The sequence below is a fragment of the Protopterus annectens genome, chromosome 1.part1 (genome assembly GCF_019279795.1).
Source record: "Protopterus annectens isolate FY-2018-M chromosome 1.part1, PAN1.0, whole genome shotgun sequence".
In the NCBI taxonomy this organism is placed as follows: Eukaryota; Metazoa; Chordata; order Ceratodontiformes; family Protopteridae; genus Protopterus; species Protopterus annectens.
In genome coordinates, this window is record NC_056726.1 from 1,933,523,113 (window position 1) to 1,933,542,812 (window position 19,700).

Genomic DNA, 19,700 nt, shown 5'->3' on the forward strand with positions numbered 1-19,700 from the left:
CAGGGTGTGTGTGGATATGGCTGGTCTACATGTTTTAATACCTGTCATGACAGTGCTATGTTTCTGAGGAAACCCCATCTGTAGGGTCATCTGCAGTGTGTGGTGCCTTTTGCGTCTTGTGTTACTCACATCACCTATCTGTGACCTGCAGAAGCATAGTGTGGGGATTGCAGTCAGTACATGGTGACAGACATGAGAGTTACTGACCTCATATCCCTCATATGACATATGTCGCAACAAACCCTGTTACAACAGTAAATGTTTGAGGTTATCACAGCAACATGTCAATATTGGCTCTGTGTTTGTGCCTCCAGCCACAACTCTGTCAACCTGTGTACATATGTCATGGAATAAGAGGTGCATATGTCCTGTACACCATAATTTATTGACGTCATATCTGATAACAAGCCAATGAGATATCACACTGAGACACATGTTATGTATAGTAGGGATTCTCTTTGAGGACATGACCTGGGCATTCTGTGGTTGTGTGTACAGTATTGAGGTCTGTGTACTTATGGTGATTGTCGACAGTGTGTGTATTGTGAATATGTACTTTGGCCTGTGTACAGACTGTGGTAGATGTCATTGTTCTTTGTCGTGTTCTATCTGATGTTATATGCTGCTCCACTGCATGTTACCCTATCAACTTACATGTTTGTAGAGCCAAACACACACATGTCCCATACCACAGAAAGGCATCAGACCCCACTGGGTAGTACCCCAATATATGTAGGGTTAGTGTGTGAGTGGCACATACAAGGATGGTGCTGATCAGATAGTCCATATACTGTAATATTAAGCTAGCTAACATATGTGGCTGTGGCTGTGTTTGCATTGGTTGTGGTTATGCACTTTCACACAGGTGTCTGTTACTCTGTGCTGTGTCATGCCTGTAGAGCCTGCTATATATGCAGGTACATGTGTATACCCCATAAGAAATGTAGGCCAGTGTTGTGGCAGTCTGCCTGTAGCCTGCACAGTGCTTTGTAGCATGCCTTCTAGCTTAGTGCACTTACCCAGTGTGATGTCATGTCCAGATAGTTGCCAGATGTACTGTTGCCAGGCCACCAAAACAGTCATGTATGTCAGACAAGGCAGTGGGATTCTATACAGACGTATGTCACTAACTAGTGGGTAGGATGTGGCCATGGCACCTCTGTACCAGCAGGTATTATGGGTCAGGACAGACAGGGGTGTGTGAATGCATAACCTATGGAGGCAAATGTATACCAGTATTTACATGACATACTCATCTACATGGCTAACATCCACATTGTCAGGCTTGGTCTACATGTCTTGCACTAAGGGAGTCTGTGTATACCTCTGGACTGACCAGAGTGTGTCAGACTGTCCACATTTATTGACCATATCTCTGATGTAGTCCACATGATCATTACTGTGCTAGCAGTGGCACTGTACTATGATGTCCTTAGGATTTCTGTCAGTAGCCAATGGCACACATGTTTAAAGCAGATGTGACCTCCCACACACAACATGTCTGTGAAGACAACCCCTATCACAGTATCAATAGTCTACATATATACCTGCACTACATACCTGACATCCCCTTGCACTAAGAGGTAGGGACTACTTGGGCTGAAGTAGGGCTCCACTCCATGTTCAGAACATATGGTGGACATATATGTATATATAATTATCCATATATCTATATAGATATATACACATATACATATCGACATACATAGATGGATATGTATATGTACATATATATATATATATATATATATATATATATATATATATATATACATATAATCACTCAGATATATACATATACACAGAAATATATGTCTACACACATACAGATAAAGATACATATGCACATATACTTATGGATATCTACATATATATTGACAGCAATAGGTATATCAGAATAGATATGTATGTACATATAGTTATAGATATCTACATATATATCTACATAAATAGGCATATCTGTACACATAGGATGTGCATACATATATACCTATATATACACATATCTATATATACATACATATATATATATATATATATATATATATATATATATATATATATATATATATATATATATATATATATATATATAAACATACGAAGAGATGTACACATGGCCATATATATGTTGCACTATACAGATGTGTATACAGACATATGTATGAATATACATGTGTATGTACATGTAGACATATATTAACCTATTATATGTATATATCCATATTCCTGTCATGTGTAAACCTCATGGTTGTGTATACTCTCCAAGATGTATCTCATTGTATGTATCTGCTATGTGTACATTATGTTAAAACAACATGTGATGCAACAGTCATATTAATAACAAGTTCTACACAATTGTGGAAGCAAAGGCAATTGTTCAATACTAATCAATATGCGTATTGACAGATATCTTGGAAAAACAACCAGTGTCTTTGCAGTCATCATGACGTAGTGGTTAAGTGTTGTGACTTTAGTGTACAGGGTCCTGAGTTCAAGACCTGCAAGGGCTATTGTTTTTGTTGCTGGACAGAACCAGGGCTGACAGATACAGAGTGGTTAAGGCAGTTTTGAGCAGCTTTAAGTGCATTTGTGTGGGTTTGCGTGAAGCTAAGTGGTGCTAAGCTTGGGGTAAATGTATGGGCGCTTACACAGTGCAGGCTTTGCTTACCAGTGAGCAAATTAGCTTAGCTGTTATATTGCAGCAATGTTGATACCTTCTAAGCATGGCTTAGCCCTGGTAGCCAGTTCACACCACCCAGTCTGATAACATAGCAAGGTAATGCCATCTGTAATAAGTGTATATAATGCCATGTACAATACATGGGCCTATGTGCTGTCATTACAGTACCAAGGGGTGTGAGTGCCATGTCTGGGACACAGACACATATGAGGCCTGTACAGCACTGTTATCCATGTGACTGTTTTACATACAGGGGTAGTAGCCCAGGGTATGTGCTGTCACACTGGCATGTAGTGTATCATGGCGGTACTACTGTTGACAGTGCCTACACATGCAAGAGTAGAGTGCTAAATTTAGTACTGACAACAGGCACACCTGCAGGCATAGCTGGACTCTGAGGCTTCCCTGTTGTATCCCTGGTGTGTGAGCTGTGTCACAGTATATATCCCCTACTGGGTAATGATCCAACATGTGGAATGTAACTGCAGACTACCGTCTGTACAGCACATGATAGCGAGGCCTCCTGACATGTAGCTATATCATAATTATTGTTGTCAAACATCTATCTGGCAACACATTTATCCTACTGCAAGTCCCTGTACAGATGTGCAGATGGAGGTATCCCACTGGGATATGTACAGGCATCCTAAGCTTGATTGACACTGACATGTCTGCCTAGCTGTGTAAGAACTGGCACATATTAGAGATAACATCCTGCACACACCACATGCCACAGGTACCTCCACTACACTACCACAGTCAACAGAACATGCTGGTTACAGGTCTCCATCGCAGACACAAACCATGTATTGTAATGCATGTTGCATGCATGTCAATTTGATCACCTCAGTGGCCATGTGCAGGAAGAACCTGGAGGAATGGCTGATGCATGACACTCTCACACTCAGGGTCACCACAGTAGTAACTGTCAATAGCTTGCCTGCTAAAATATGGCAGGTGGCAGGATACCACTGTACACACAGCTCCTACACAACCCATCTCTCCTTGGACAATAGCTAGGTACACAGCTATGACCACCTGCAGAGATGCACCCCAGTACTGACATATGCGTATGTGTGCATGACTGAATATAGCAGTGTCTGTGTGTTAGCACACCCGTACATGGGAATTCCATGAGGGCCTTCACAACCATCGAAACACCCATTGCCATAGCCAGTTGTGGCTACTGCTGTATGGGGCATTACATGTACCCTGTTAAGCTCCTCTCCATACCAGCTACACAAGCTTTGCAGTACCATCACAACAGTTTTGTACAAATGGGTTGATAGGCATGGGATACCCATTGTGTTATGGCAAGTGTATGTGTGCATGTCCATTTATCTGTAGAGTACAGCATTCCAAGGCCACATACTCCTATTACAATACCCATTGCCACAGTCGTACAGATAGTGTTGTTGATACCCATAGGTGAGGCATGACAATGCAACACCCTGCTATGCATGTGGCATGTGCATTAGATGCACATCCCTGTAGTACCACTGTTGGAATCTACAATGGGTTGTATCTCAGTGATGACCAATGTGTTATGGTGGGTATGTCAGAGTGTCATCATTGGTTTCAGGGAGTACAATATCCACTGGAGGATGTGGGTGCTGTGTACAGTGTCATTACACCAAGGTATACCCGGTATATGTCCCATGTACCACATCATGGTTACCACTGTCACCATCAACCATACAGGTAACTGATACCGCAATCCAGGCCAGTTATGCATGTGCTGTGTGCAGCCAACCTGTAACACATTGGACACATGGTCAAGTTAATTAGCAGCACTAGGCCCACGTCTCTTATGTGTCTGTTAATGTGTATATGAAGGTATGTCACACTATGCATTGTCCATATACACCCATTACACCCCCCATTAGCATACTGTACATTTCTGGGGATGTTCTGCGTGTAACATGTAACCTGGGACACACCTCACTCTAAACGCTTTGTGGTGTGTGCAATGGAAGCCATACACTTCAGTATCACTACATACCTAGGTAGGAGTCTAGTCCCAGTGTTGCCAGGTAACAGTGTGTGGGTGTGTGGATGGGTCTACATCAGGTTGCAGATTATACATGCCCCGGTGGGTCTCCTGTCCATGTGGCACAGGCAATAACTGTTATGCAAACCTGTGACATGTGTTCAACTGTACCCCAGATATGTCACATCCAAGGTGTCACCACAGTGCCATACCCCATTTTGTAATATGACTGCAGACCATCCTTGTGCTGACACATGTACCCCTACATCACAAATGGATAACATTATAGAGACCACAATCAACCAGTGTTACTAACAGCTATAATGCATCATTGCTGGACGGCTACACTATCTGATATATATGCATTACACTTTACTCATTACAAAATATTACACTGCAGTACTGTGGTACACTGTAGTAAAGTCACCATGTGCATCAGAACCATATTAGCCTGTCCCTGCATCAATGGCATGGATGACAGGGATGTGGCACAGGTATCATCATATGCACAGGGTGTGTTGTTGGTTTGCCAGAGGCCAAGGGTGGGCCATACATTTGACATGATGTGTGTGGGTTAGGGGTGTACTGAGGTTAACTGGGTACGGTCATGTGGTGGGTGTAGGTATGGGGTTGCCCAAGGTGTGTTTGTATAGTGTGTGGGTATGCATGGACACAGTTCTGCCAGGTGGCTGCCCTACACAGGTGTTTATGAACAGCTGAAGACCATACCTTGAAAGGTGTGCAGGTCCTGCCTCTGGCCACAGACACATGGACTGTGCCTGACAGGGGTTCTATGAGCATGTCTAGGTACAGGCTTCGATGTGCTGCCCTTACCTGACAATGACAAATGTCTGCTGGTACCAGGTCCCTTTTGGGACTGGCCAGGACCACATGCTCGTGGCCTGCTGTGGTGTGGTGTGGACAGTACCCCCCTGTAGTGCCAGGGCTGGTACTGTCACTACGGGATCCCCTTGGTGTTCTAACACATCCACGTTGACTATCAGCTGTTGGCATTGCTGGCCTATATCCATGCGGCCGTTGCCGCACTCCCACCACACGTTCAAGCATGGACAGACCACGGTTGATGAGGGCCATCATTTCACCAGACCATCTATCCATGAACTTAGTTAACGCATGGATGGCACCAGCCAGTTCACAGGCGTTGTCACTTGCAGATGTGAGAGCAGCCCTCTGCAGCCTCAGGCCCTGTCTGGTGTAACATTCTATACATGTCTGTATCGCCATTACAGCCTGAAACATGTGCCTGCTGGTACCAGCTGTGTCGCCTCTGCCAGGAGCATGATGTCCAGTGGCTCTACCATGAGTACCCTGGAACATCTGCCTATGTGGTGCCCTGCCAGAAATTTGGCTATGCCTACTGTGGCTAGACATAGTAGGCATGGTTACCACACTTTCCTGTGCACTGCCACCAAACGCCAGCTGTCCCTCCATTATGGCCACTGGTGGTGGGGTATGTATAAGCACTGAAACTGTGTGCGGGGTTGGGGTGGTTAAAAAGGGGATGTCAAATGATGCCACTGTTTCAGCCCCTGACAAACCCACCTGTGCCTCAACAATGCTTCATCATATTCTGTGTCTGTATGGAGACCAATATCAGATTGCATGCAGGAGGGACCCTGACCCACCTCACCACCTGTGGATGCAAACAATAAATACACTTTAAAACTTGTACAGCATTGCCTAACAGTATACACACACATACACACACACACACACACACACACACACACACACACACACACACACACACACACACACCACCACCATAATACCTTCCTGTCCGTGACTTTACAGACAGTCCCACGTACATTTCCATGTGTTCCCAATCCTACATCACACTTGGTAACATACACACATTGATACCACTCATTAACATTTCAGTCCACTAAATGCCTAAACAAGTGATCACAACACAAGACCTGTTACTACATTACCTGCCTGACCTGTGTGTAGCGGTTTTAGATGGCCTCATTGCTGTCATTCAGTATTCACCCTGTGTATGTCCGGATATCAGGAGCATGGGCCATATATGTGTGGGATACTATGTTCACTCCATAATATCATGCATTGGTGTGTCATGTGTATGTATTGCTCAGTACATAGGTTCATAGTTTGGTACTAGGCTATCGGCCCTAGGGCATATACAAGCCTAGCCATAACAATTCCCTGGATATTTCTTCCCACAATATTTACTTCTCTGGACCCCTGTCTAGCAGGGTGACTGACATGATCCTCAGGGTGAATTTCCTATCTCCCATCCAATCATCAAGATTCCTTTTGAAGAGGGCCAATGAGGCACTCTGCTTGACATGTATGGGCAGTCTATTCCACAGTATGGGGAGTCTCTGGGTTAGGAATCTATCCCTCCAGCATGTTTTGTTCATTGTGATGACAAGGTTTAGATCTCTGGAGCGTGTGTCTCTGAGGGATTGGGATTTCTTTAAGTGGAGCATGTCCAACAGCTCAGGGTTTGACATGGACTTTATGTTAAGCAGAGATCGCATCTGAGTAGACGATATGCCACAGAGTATAGCTTGAGTTTTTTTTTGATGGACAGCATATGGCATCTGCTTTAGCCCTGTGATTCTTTTAGTGAGGTATTTATGTGGCCTTTCCAGCTGTTGCAGATGTCTTGTGAGGTACATACCAAACGGGGCTTTATACTCTGTAATGGGTCTAATAAGGGATGAGTACAGTGGGACAATTGCCTCCTTTTTTCTGGATGAAAATCCCTTAGTGATGAGGTGTGCCACATAGAAGGATTTCCTGACAGTTGCTGCGATGTGGTTATTGAAAGTGAGACCACTGTCCACCTGTGTCCCTAAGTCTCTCATCACACTTTCGATGTTTAGTGTACTGCCACCTATGTGGTAATTCATGGGTACATGTTTTTTCCAAAGGGGATAACTATACATTTCTTGGCATTAAGCTTGAGCCCATGGCTCTGGCACCAGGCATCTGTTTCTGTAAGGCCCTTTTGTAGAATATCCACATAATTTGAGGATTCAATAATGGCTCCCAGTTTGCAGTCATCTGCAAACTTTGTTAGCCAGAGTCCCTTAGTGTTGGCCTGTACTTCAGAGAAGTAGATGCCAAACAAGAGTGGCCCCAGGATCGAACCCTGAGGTACTCCACTTGTCACTTGTCTAGAGCTGGATTTGGAGTCAGCTACTTTTACACTCTGGGTTCTGTCAGTAAGCCAGTTGGCAATCTATCAAGTGACGTAGGGATTTATGCCCAGCTTAGTAAATTTATCTATGATTCCAGAGTGAGGGATGGTGTCGAAGGCCTTGGTGAGGTCCAGGTAGGATGTGTGGACCACCTTACCCTCATCCACAGCTCTGGAGACTGATTCAAAGAAGTTAATCAGATTCAGGAGACAAGATCAGCCCTTCACAAATCCAAACTGGGTGGGGTCCAGTGTTTGAAGGTTGCCAATGTCTTTGTTTATAAGTTCCATGATAATGCATTCCATGCCCTTGCAGATCAGGTTTGTCAGACTGATGGGACAGCAGTTCCCGGGATCCAAGGTGGATCCCCCCTTGTGGAGTGGAATAACTGTAGCGGTGTGCCACTCAGTGGGCATGAAGCCTGAGGCGAGGCTATGATTAAACATGATACTTAGGTGAGGTGCCAGCTCATTTTGTAGTTCATATAGTACACAGCCTGGGATGTCATCTGGTCCCATGGATGCTGTATTCTTAGCTTTGGAGAGTGCGGTTTCTACCTGTGTGGCTGTGATTACCTGAATATGGCAATCTTTTGGTATTGAGATGGGCCCTTTAGGGGGTGAGAGGGGGGTGAAGTTAGCACTAAATCGATCTGCCAGGATATTGGCAATATCATTGGGGTCAGTATATTTAATGCCATTCTGTAGTAGCTCAGAGCAGAGCTGAGCATTGCCATTTAGATTCTTGACATAACTATAGAATGCCTTGTGGTTGTCTTTGGAATATTTGGCAATTTTATTTCGTAACTAGCTTTTGAGGATTTTATGAGGGATCTCAGCTTCTTAATGAGGCTGGTGAGGGAGTTTTTGCATCCTGGGATTATCCTCTTTTCTGCAACAGTTTCTTCCTTCTGTTGTATAGAGTGTTTACAACAGGGGACTACCAGAGTGGCTTCCTTTTTTGGAGAAGAGCATCTTGGTTCTATTTGGGATGGCACAATTCATGCATGAGTGGATGTGCTCATACAGTGCCTTAGTGTAGAATTCTGCAGTTGAACTTTCAGATCCCGTCTACATGGGTGTTGTGACGTTTGTCACTTCTGACTTCAGTAGCATGAAGTTGGCTTTGGAGAAGTTTTTTAAGGAGGTTTCCTTACTGGGGGGTGGGGGTGGGATGTGGATGTCAAGGGTGATTTGCTTATGGTCAGACCTGACCAATGAGGGGGTGACCACTGGTGTGGAGCATCTATCTCCCATGTTGGTAATGACCAGGTCTAGGATATTGGAGCCCCTGGTGGGACAATGGATTAGTTGATCCAGGATGTTAGAATTTATGAATTCCAAGAACCGTTGGGAAAAGGAGTTGGTACTCGAGTAGTTTTCCCAGTTAATGGCAGGGTAGTTGAAATCACCCAGTATTAGGGTGTTTGGTTGTATCTTAATATCTTCCAGTATGTTTAGAAAGGTGTAGTGAGAATCTTGGGGCATCCTGGGGGATCTGTAGCAAGCTACAATTTGGATTGCAGTCGTACCTAGTGTTAGTTGCACCTGGAGAATTTCAGATGCATTGTGTTGGGCAACTAGCCTGGAGGTGTGAATATCCTCGGTGAATATGGACACTCCTCCACCTTTAGTGTTTCAGTCTTGGTTTTGTGGCCAAAACGTGTGGTAAAAGTTGTAGCCTGGTATTGCAGGGGTACTCTCTGGAGCCTTGACCCAGGTCTCAGTTACTGCACAGATATCGATGTTCTCCGTTTTTAGGAGTGCCTCGAGAGAGTGCATTTTGAAGTTTAGACTTCTAGCATTGGGTAGCATTACCTTCAGATTTTGCATGCTTGTATCTGTTATGGTGGTGGTTTTATCCTTTGAACCTTGCCTAAAAGGCACTATAGGGGTGGCAAGAGCTTTAGCCAGTAACCTGAATCCCAGGGGTGACAGGTGCAGACTATCTCTGGCAAAGCACTGTGGTTTGTCGATCATGTCCACCCAGGCAGACAGATACTGGATCCCCTTTGAATGACACCAGAACCTTAGCCAATTGTTGAAGTCAATCATTTTGTCCTTATAATGTGGTATCATTCTGGGCAAAGGCAGGATGCTACTCAGGGCTAAGGTCATACCTGCCTGGGCCACATGATCCAAGAGCTCTTTCATGTCTCTTTTCATGTAGTCCAGGGAGGTGCATCTCAAGTCATTCACTCCAGCATGTACAATGACAGAGTCATATTTGTACTTGTTGTGGAGTGACTTGAGTGCATGTGTTATGTGGCGGATCCCGACACCTGAAAGGCAGCTGACCGTAAATTTCTCCTTGTTTAGCCTGGTGAGTGGGACATCAGTGTGCCTGACTATAGAGTCACCTATGACTAAAGTGTTGGGTACATTGTCTTGCCTTAGGGGATGTTGTTGGGTGGCACACTGGTGTTGTGAGCTATGTGTCACTTTGGTTGTGACTGGTGTTTGTTTGCGTTTCAGCTTCGGAGGTCCTTGTTGCTTGGGCAGGTTAATGTTAAGGGCCTCCATATATGTGGGTTTAGTGTTGCTATGTGTAGGTGTTGATGGTGTGGGTTTTGAAGGGCTATGAGTTGCTTGAGGTGTAGTGCAGGTGTTAACCTTCTCTTGACTGTCTAGCACAATCTTGGCTGGAGAGAGCTTTGCTTCCAGTTTGGCTATGTAAGTGCATCTCTCGCAGGTTGTAGTGTTGGGTGGTAGGAGGAGAGGATTGTCTGTGTACATGAGGCAGTTGCCGCATTGTCCCAGTATGCTCAGATTCACCAGGTGGACAGGAGAAATAACTGGAAGCTGACCCTTGGACATGCCTGTTTAGGTGCTTTTTTGTAAAGTTTAAGAGCTGTTTTCCCTTACCTTTGCAAGATACTTTGCAATTATAGGCTGTTTAGTGCCTACGATTAATTTCTCCTTATTGACAAGGAGAGTTGAGTGCTTGTATCAGTTTCAGGCTTCCTAGTGCTTTCCAGCAGGTTCTAAAGCAAGTGCTAGTCACAGGGGTTCAGATTTTAGTGTTACTGCTGAAAAACCAGCTAGTTTTGAGGGAAGATTTGAAGAGCAGACTTTCTGACACCTGAAATACTTTAACGGTAGCCTTGCAGTGCTGCAAGATGCGAAAAATGTGCAAACACACGCGTTTTTAAGCCAGAAAGTTGAAAGGGATAGAAATCAGCCCAAAAAGGCTAATAAAATTACATTTTCAGAGCTGGAAAACACTCATCTAGCGTTAGATAGGCAGTACAATGCTCACCACTCCCACTGGTAAGCAGTAGGTCTTCCGTCTACCACAGCAAGGTCTGGATAGCTCTGGACATAGAAAATAAAGTCCTGAGACAAGCAAAGCCTGGGGTATGGACTGGCTAGGAAAGGTGGGAAAAACAAGCAAACAAGATAGTATTTTTTTTGTTGAAACAGGCTAAACAATGCAATAATACAGTAAATAAACACAGAAAATGCTAACACACTTGAGTGTGTAGTCCAAAACATTAAATGCAATTAAAACACTACAAAATTAGCAATTTAAAACTTTTTAAATGAAGCAAGGCAAGTGCACAACTGAAAAACGATTTAAGAGGCAGTAATGAAGCAGAATACGTAGCTAGTCAACATATGCAGAGAAGTCTATATATACAGAAAAGGACCTAGAACACACAAACAATTCAGATGCAGTGCAACCTAGAGCACTTGAGTTGTAGCAATATTAAGGCAATTACAGTTATAATAAATGTTCTAAAATATACTCTATATTTCCAAAATATTTGAGAAGCACAGTCAGAACACAAGGAGATTCAGGCAATTTTTTTTGAAAGGGAAAAAGGAGAAACAGAAAGCCTTCTCAGATGTTCTCTCGGTATTAGGTAGAATGAGCTAATGACACTAGACTGGGAGGAGTGTCACAGATCATATTTACAGTAGGGGCAGGCACCTGCAAAGCCAACAAGTATAACAACAAGACATGAACAGGGAGGGAGGGTGTGTATAGACATAAATCCCCTCAAAGTTAGGGCTTAAATACCAGAGGATACAACTTTAGACAACTTTTTTTAAAGAAAAAGCACAAAAAAACAGCCCCCACTAGCCAGCAGCCAATTAACACAATCTAGCCAAGGTAAAGAAAGGCTTCTGCTAATTCAAAATGGCCTGTTCATGTGCTTTGAACAATCACTGTAGAAACAGGCCCAGAGCCAGCAAATCTGAACTAGGACAATACTAAATCTATTAGCCTACAGACAGTAAACACTACAGAAATCCACAAAATGAAAGTTTTTAAACAGATAAAGGAGCAAAGAGACTCTACAGAATGCTTTTAACTGCAAAAAAATCAGTTACCCATGCAGATTAGTTAATAGCAATAAAATACACTAAAAACTATGCAGTAGGTAATATAAATTGCTAAAAACAATAATCAGTATAAATAATCCAAAAAACAGGATAGTTATATATCTCAGATCAGAGTTGTAGTCAACCCCCCCCCCCTCCTCCACTCTGCTCAGTGCATATAGACAGAAATCCTGTCAAAGTTAGGGCTTAAATACCAGAAGATACAACCTTAGACAACTTTTTTTTTAAATCAAGCACAAAAGAACCAGCCCCCACTAGTCAGCAGCCAATTAACACAATCTAGCCAAGGTAAAGAAAGGCTTCTGCTAATTCAAGATGGCCTGTTCATGTGCTTTGAACAATCACTGTAGAAACAAACAGGCCCAGAGCCAGCAAATCTGAACTAGGACAATACTAAAGCTATTAGCCTACAGACAGTAAACACTACAGAAAGACACAAAATGAAAGTATTTAAACAGATAAAGGAACAAGGAGACTCTACAGAATATTTTTAACTGCAAACAAATCAGGTACCCATGCAGATTAGTTAACAGCAATCAAATACACTATAAACTATGCAGCAGGCAATAAAAAGTGCTATATATACATTGCTAGAAGCAATAATCAGTATACATAATCCAAAAAAACAGGATACTTATATATCTCAGATCAGAGTTGTAGTCAACACCCCTCCTCCAATTTGCTCAGTGTGTATAGCAGATATGCTGCTCAATCAGCCTATCATGTGACAACTGTGATATATGGATACATTCCCTGGTATTGACTAGTACTTTCCCAATGCATCTGTAGTGCTGCATACATGGGTTGTCGGTCACCTCTCTGCTGAATGTGATATTAAGGGTATATCTGGTGTCTACCTACCCTCTCAATGCCTGTTCCATGCTACAGACCTTATTATACTATCAGCTGTCCTGTGATTACATACATGACTAGTATTTCTGGTGTGTAATGTGGCAGTCCATGTCCATGCACTGCATGATCCCAAAAGGAGGAACTGTTGTATGGACAACCCCACAATCACACATGTGCATACATGGCCACCCACACAAGCACACACACATGTACACACGTATCCTACATGCATCAACCTCCCTCCACTTCAGCAGAGTGACCCTACAGACAAACTAACAACCCACCAGGACTCACACACAAACATACAGGTGAGGTTGCACAATGACAGTACACACAGTCTTGCTATTATCCATCTGTCAACATGCATAATATATGGTACACAACAGCATGCAGTGCAGCTATAGTCAATCCATGCTAGCAACAGTATACATGTGTGTGATGCATGTGCTGTGTCACTAGGTGATGCCCCTTCCCCTGGATACCACTGCACCCATGTACACAGTATTGCTGTGCACCTGTTCTGCACCCTGCCATGTACTGTGCACCACACCTCACAGATGTACAACCCATTGCTGAATGTGTAGTACCATGTCAATTATGTCAGCTTTAATGCTTACAGCCCCTATGTTTTTCAGCAACACATACCTGGGATGATATGTGGACAGACGTCATTTGTGAATGCCTGATGTCTGATTTACAGCTCTCAACATCAGCGGACCATGTATGACCAATCCAATACTCTTACCCTGACAACCATCAGAGTATACAGTGGCTATGGGGGGTGTACACACCCTTATTGATATGACGCACACATCCTTGATCTGCCATGGGACCACATCACAGCATATCTTAACAGTACATGAGCCAGATATGTAACATATGTCCTGTACTTTCACATGCAGTGTCTACGGAATGTGTTTGGTGTGTGGATCCTGATCGCAAAGCATACACACTGTGTGGGCATATGTGTGCACACCCTTATCATGATGGTTTGTTGCACCTATTGTTATGTGTACTACAGCAGTCACTACTCCTGGCAGGGGTATACTAGTGTGGGCCATCTGCATCTGCTAGTGTATGTTCAGTCTGCCCTACACATGTCCCCCTAATCTGCATGATTGCAAGGTCTTCTCATGTGCACATCCCTTGGTGTTCACACACTGCTGTCACTATTGCTGTGGTGGTAGGGTTAAGTCTTCCACAGTTTCTGAACCTGACTATGTGCAGATACAGCCATTCTCAGCATCCTTAGGATCCCTGCTGCAGTGCACTGGTGTGTCATGCTAACACCCCCATTCAGCCTTTTTGCAGATGCATGACAAGTAAGGCATACACATGTGTGTCACTTTGCAGTGTCTCATACACTGAACACCACATGTTACAGCCTAGTCCCAGCTAATAATGTGGACCAAAGTAATGCCTTATGCCATAGTGCAACTCTGCAACAGTTGCCATTGTCCTACAGGTATATACACTGGTGTTGCACTGTATATGGGTGTTGTTCCAAACATGCCCCTACTGTAGGCCATGTCTCCCACCATAATGTTTCTCCCTGTGGATACATTCCACAATGACAGGATGCTAGTTATCATGCAGGTGTCTGACATACCCTTTCAATACTCCATCATGGTCACCACTGTGATGCCATGCATTTGACAGCAACACTACGTGCACTCTGGGTAGGTGTGTTAGATGTGTGCATGGAATATACCATTGCCATTAAATGCCTGGTGCATTGGCAAGCATCTACATAAACCATACTCACCAGCTACAGGCTGCTGCCTTGGTGGTATACTGGAGGGACCTACATAAGAGGGTGAGAGATGCAAAGTCAGTGGCCATACCTGTGGCATTGCTACAGGGTGGGTGCAGCATTACAATACATCAACAGTACATGTTCACAATACTACCACATATGCACAACTGTTTATCACTACTACGCAGCAACAAAATATATCTATGTCATGCCAAATATCCATGATCTACCTGTACCTATGTGGATGTATATGCAACAGTGGTCTGCTGATGTGCCCTGTAGCCTTACCTGTACGCTCCTCAGCTGGTGTGTGTGTGGCACCCAACTCCACAAAGGTGTCTGGTGGTTGGTGGCTATGTGGATGGGCAGGTACAACAAGGCTGGCTAGGAGCTCCTCCACACATGTCAAGGGGATGGATGGTATGGCCCCCCTGTGGTGAGATGATCCCCTGGACTGCAGCAGCATGCCAACTGGCATTGCAAAGCAGGTCAGAACAATGATGCCAGACCTGCTCATAACTGCGGTTGTCCAGTCCAACATCACTGACCCTGTAGACTAGGTCATTCCACAGGGTGGTCTGCTCCTGCTGATCATGGGTAGTCCAGCCAAACAAGACTGCATAGTGCTGTATGAGGTTGTTCACCAGAATGTCATTTTCAGCTTCTGTGTATGCTGGCAGCCTTCCATGGGACATTGTGTCTGAAAGACATAAAGATGGACACAGGTGTAAGCAAGTCATTCAGCAAGCTTACCACAGTTCTTAATACATATCAATGTCACCCCCATGATATCAGTGACAACAAACTGTACACACAACTCAATAGGTATGGCTACAGCATACCTACCAGTGGGGCAGATATTGTACTCTACCACACTTTGTGCAATGTGTTTGTAGCCATGTTCCCTGTGTGGACACTATCAGCACTATTCTGTTACAGGCTATTCACTTCAATGCCATTGTCAGGGCCACAATGTTTCCATATATGTCTGTGGTATGCTTGCTATGTGTTTGCTGCACATCTGACATTCTGTGTTATTGGGGTTATCTACACATGCTGTTGGACATGTTCTGGGATTGTGTAGACTATTACTACTGACATATGTTCTATAACAGTGACACAAAAGCATGTATATGTATTATTGGTCAGCAGAATCACCTATCCAAATTCATCTGCCCATGTTACCAGGCCACATCACATGTGTGCCCCACCCTGGGGCCTCCTCATGTGCTGGTCCAGCAATACCGTCAGGTGGAACTAACTCAGGGGATATTGTCCCCCCTGGGGGTACACACAGACAAGTTCCTGTCTCCTGAGGTTAGGTCCAGGGTCTGTTCCATAACGGGCTCCACAGACACATGGGTGATGTGCTACATCACCTTGAGGTACCCATTACACATTCAGAGAGCCTACATGCTCCTCCTGCTCAGCCTCCAGACCAGGCACCTTTGGGACATGGCCTGCTGTTGTGATTACCAGTGGGTGGGAGGCTTGTACCCATTGTGTCCATATTGGGGCCGATGGCGCATCCACATCACAGACCACACACACGATCCAGGGTGTTTACCCACCACATGTGTCACATACCACCCCTGTAGGCTGTCCTCTATATCTACCAACCCTGACCACCTCCACAACTATACCTGACATATTTCGCCATATTCTCATTCCATATTTCACAGACAAGAGGAATGTGGTCCCAACAAGGGGTTCACATGTGAAATACCTGTCCATGTTGTACACACTGACAGCTGTAGATATCTGTGTGTATTGTTATGTGTGCTGTTTCCTCACACATAGTATGCAGCACTGTGGGGGTAATATAGGGGACATGTATTTATATACATATATGTTTGTGTGTGTGTTTGTATATCTGTAGACATGTGCATATATATATATATATATATATATATATATATATATATATATATATGCGTAGATATATATAATCTAAATATGTGTTCATATATATGTCTACACATGGGTATCTGTATATTTGTGGCCATACATATATATATATATATATATATATATATATATATATATATATATATATATATATATAAAATACCAAAAAAGCCAACAAAGCGTACGACTAAGTAAAATAAGCCCAGATGATGAGACCAGTCAACCAAATCCACCACGGCTCAGACACCAGGAAAATCTTTCTTTCGTTTTATTTAAACAAAGAATAAATACACCAACAGTGAAACAAACTCCACTAAGAAACTGTAATACGACAAACTGTAAATCTGGTTAAGCGCTTTCATCTGCAACAAAGCAGACTTCCTCAGAACCAGGTTTTCACATAAAATAAGCCTTTTTAAATGCATTTTGGCACCAGATTTTACTAATTGATTTAAAGTGCTATGCACTTACCCTGATCAGAATGATAACAAAGGGCAAGTGTTCTGTTATAATATTATAATATTGTGGTATATGACCTGTACATCTGGTGATTACTAAAAACATATATTAATACAATATGTTGATGTGATAAGTTAAAAATATATTGTAAAGGTGTTACAAAATTAAACCATATCTTAAAATATGCCATATCTTAAAATATGAATTTAAACAGTGCATATATAATATGACTGAGCTTAGCTGAATAATTTAAGAAGGAAAAAATGATTTAGAAAAAAGAAGAATGTATGTACAGTGTAAATACAATATAATGCAATGATAAATGTAATAATAAATATCAATATAAAAACTGATAACTATATAACCAAAAGTAACTGTTGGCCTATCAGACACAATTCATAATCTAATTCATATGTGGGTTATTGAAACAACGTATAGATGTAGATATTACCATAATAATAATGAAATGAAATAAATAAATAAATAGGTCTCTAGAGAGTAATAAATAAAAACTAAAGAAAGGTGATAGTAATATGCAATACATAGTGATAATATATGATAATATAAGATATGCAAAATGTTTATATATATATTTATTAAAAAGTATATGTAAAAAGTGGATGTTAAAAATAAGATTAAAAATGAATGTTAGAAATGTTAGCGTTAAAAAATATATGTACAAAATAAATGTTTAAATTCATATTTTAAGATATGGCATATTTTAAGATATGGTTTATTTTTGTAACACCTTTACAATATATTTTTAACTTATTGCATCAACATATTGTATTAATATATGTTTTTAGTAATCACCAGATGTACAGGTCATATACCACAATATTATAATATTATAACAGAACACTTGCCCTTTGTTATCATTCTGATCAGGGTAAGTGCATAGCACTTTAAATCAATTAGTAAAATCTGGCGGCAAAATGCATTTAAAAAGGCTTATTTTATGTGAAAACCTGGTTCTGAGGAAGTCTGCTATGTTGCAGATGAAAGCGCTTAACCAGATTTACAGTTTGTCGTATTACAGTTTCTTAGTGGAGTTTGTTTCACTGTTGGTGTATTTATTCTTTGTTTAAATAAAACGAAAGAAAGATTTTCCTGGTGTCCGAGCTGTGGTGGATTTGGTTGACTGGTCTCATCATCTGGGCTTATTTTACTTAGTCGTACGCTTTGTTGGCTTTTTTGGTGTTGTATTTCCGGATGGCTGAGTCCACAGACGTGTCCCAGGCTTCATTGGACAAGGAGGAATTAGCAACGCTTCGGTCGGAAGTGACCGCCTTAAAAACAGTTGTCAGCAAACTGCTCACTCTTGTCAGCAAGTTAACTGATGCGATAAAATCAGGAGCAGCTATGGCGAGTTCCCCTGTTGCCGTTAACATATTACAAGAACAAGGGAATGATAACGATACCAATTTTGACAGTAATTCCGATGCTATACCAAATGGACAGTTGCAGGGCACACCGCCGTGCACGGATTGTTTGCCACATAAAGCGTCTGCTTTGAAAGAAATAAATCTGTCCCCTGAGGCAGAATTTACATTTGATTTCAGTTTATTTTATTCAGACAATGAAATAAACAGGATTGGCACTAAACCCAAATCACGCAAAGCTATAAAAACTTATTCCACAATAGCGAAGAAAGTTGACGGAACTAAAGGTACTGTGTGTTTTGATAATTCTTCTGTTGCTAATGATACCACTAATGGTCCTTGTGTTAAGGGACGTTTAACAACAAATGTATCCAAGAAGAGCAACAGAATGAATACCATTGATATGTTTTTGAATGATGAAGTTATTTTTAAAAATGATGATTTTAGAAGTGATTGTTTCAATTACAACAACAAGGGGAGAAATTTTAGTACATCTGGTGATAATTTAAAAATGAAAATACTCTTGTTAGGTAAAAAGTTGGTTCTTATAAAGAGCATTAGGACCGATAGTGCTTATTTAAAACAATGCTTGACTTTAAAAATTGTGCCCAAGGGTTTGAGATTCTTCAAACTTCCTTTGGGCGTTGAATACAACAATGCCAACATGACTGACTTTAATAATATGTTTGATGATTTTGGTTTTAATTACATGAAGAAATTGATTAATTACAATGATGAAAAAGTAATGGTGTTAAGGAAATTGAGAATTTAAACGAAGATATAATATAAGATGTGAGTTTTGAACAATGGGTTGATTTGTATCACAAGCAGTTCTCCATAGCGGAGAACAAGGTTATGTTGATATACAATAGGAAACTTAGAAAGATTGATAGAGATGTGGAGTTATATAAAAACAATAGGGCATATATATGGCCTAACGACAAGAGGAAGGACACCCACAATTATGAGAGAAACCATGAGTACAACGACCGGTCGGATAGAAATAGCCATGATATAAATTTTCAGGGGGGAAGATTCTTTCCAGCGCCCAAACAGTACAGAAGACAGTACCACTAGTGGAGGTACCTATAGACATTAGGTTAATTGATTCAAAGGGTACAGAGTCTTCT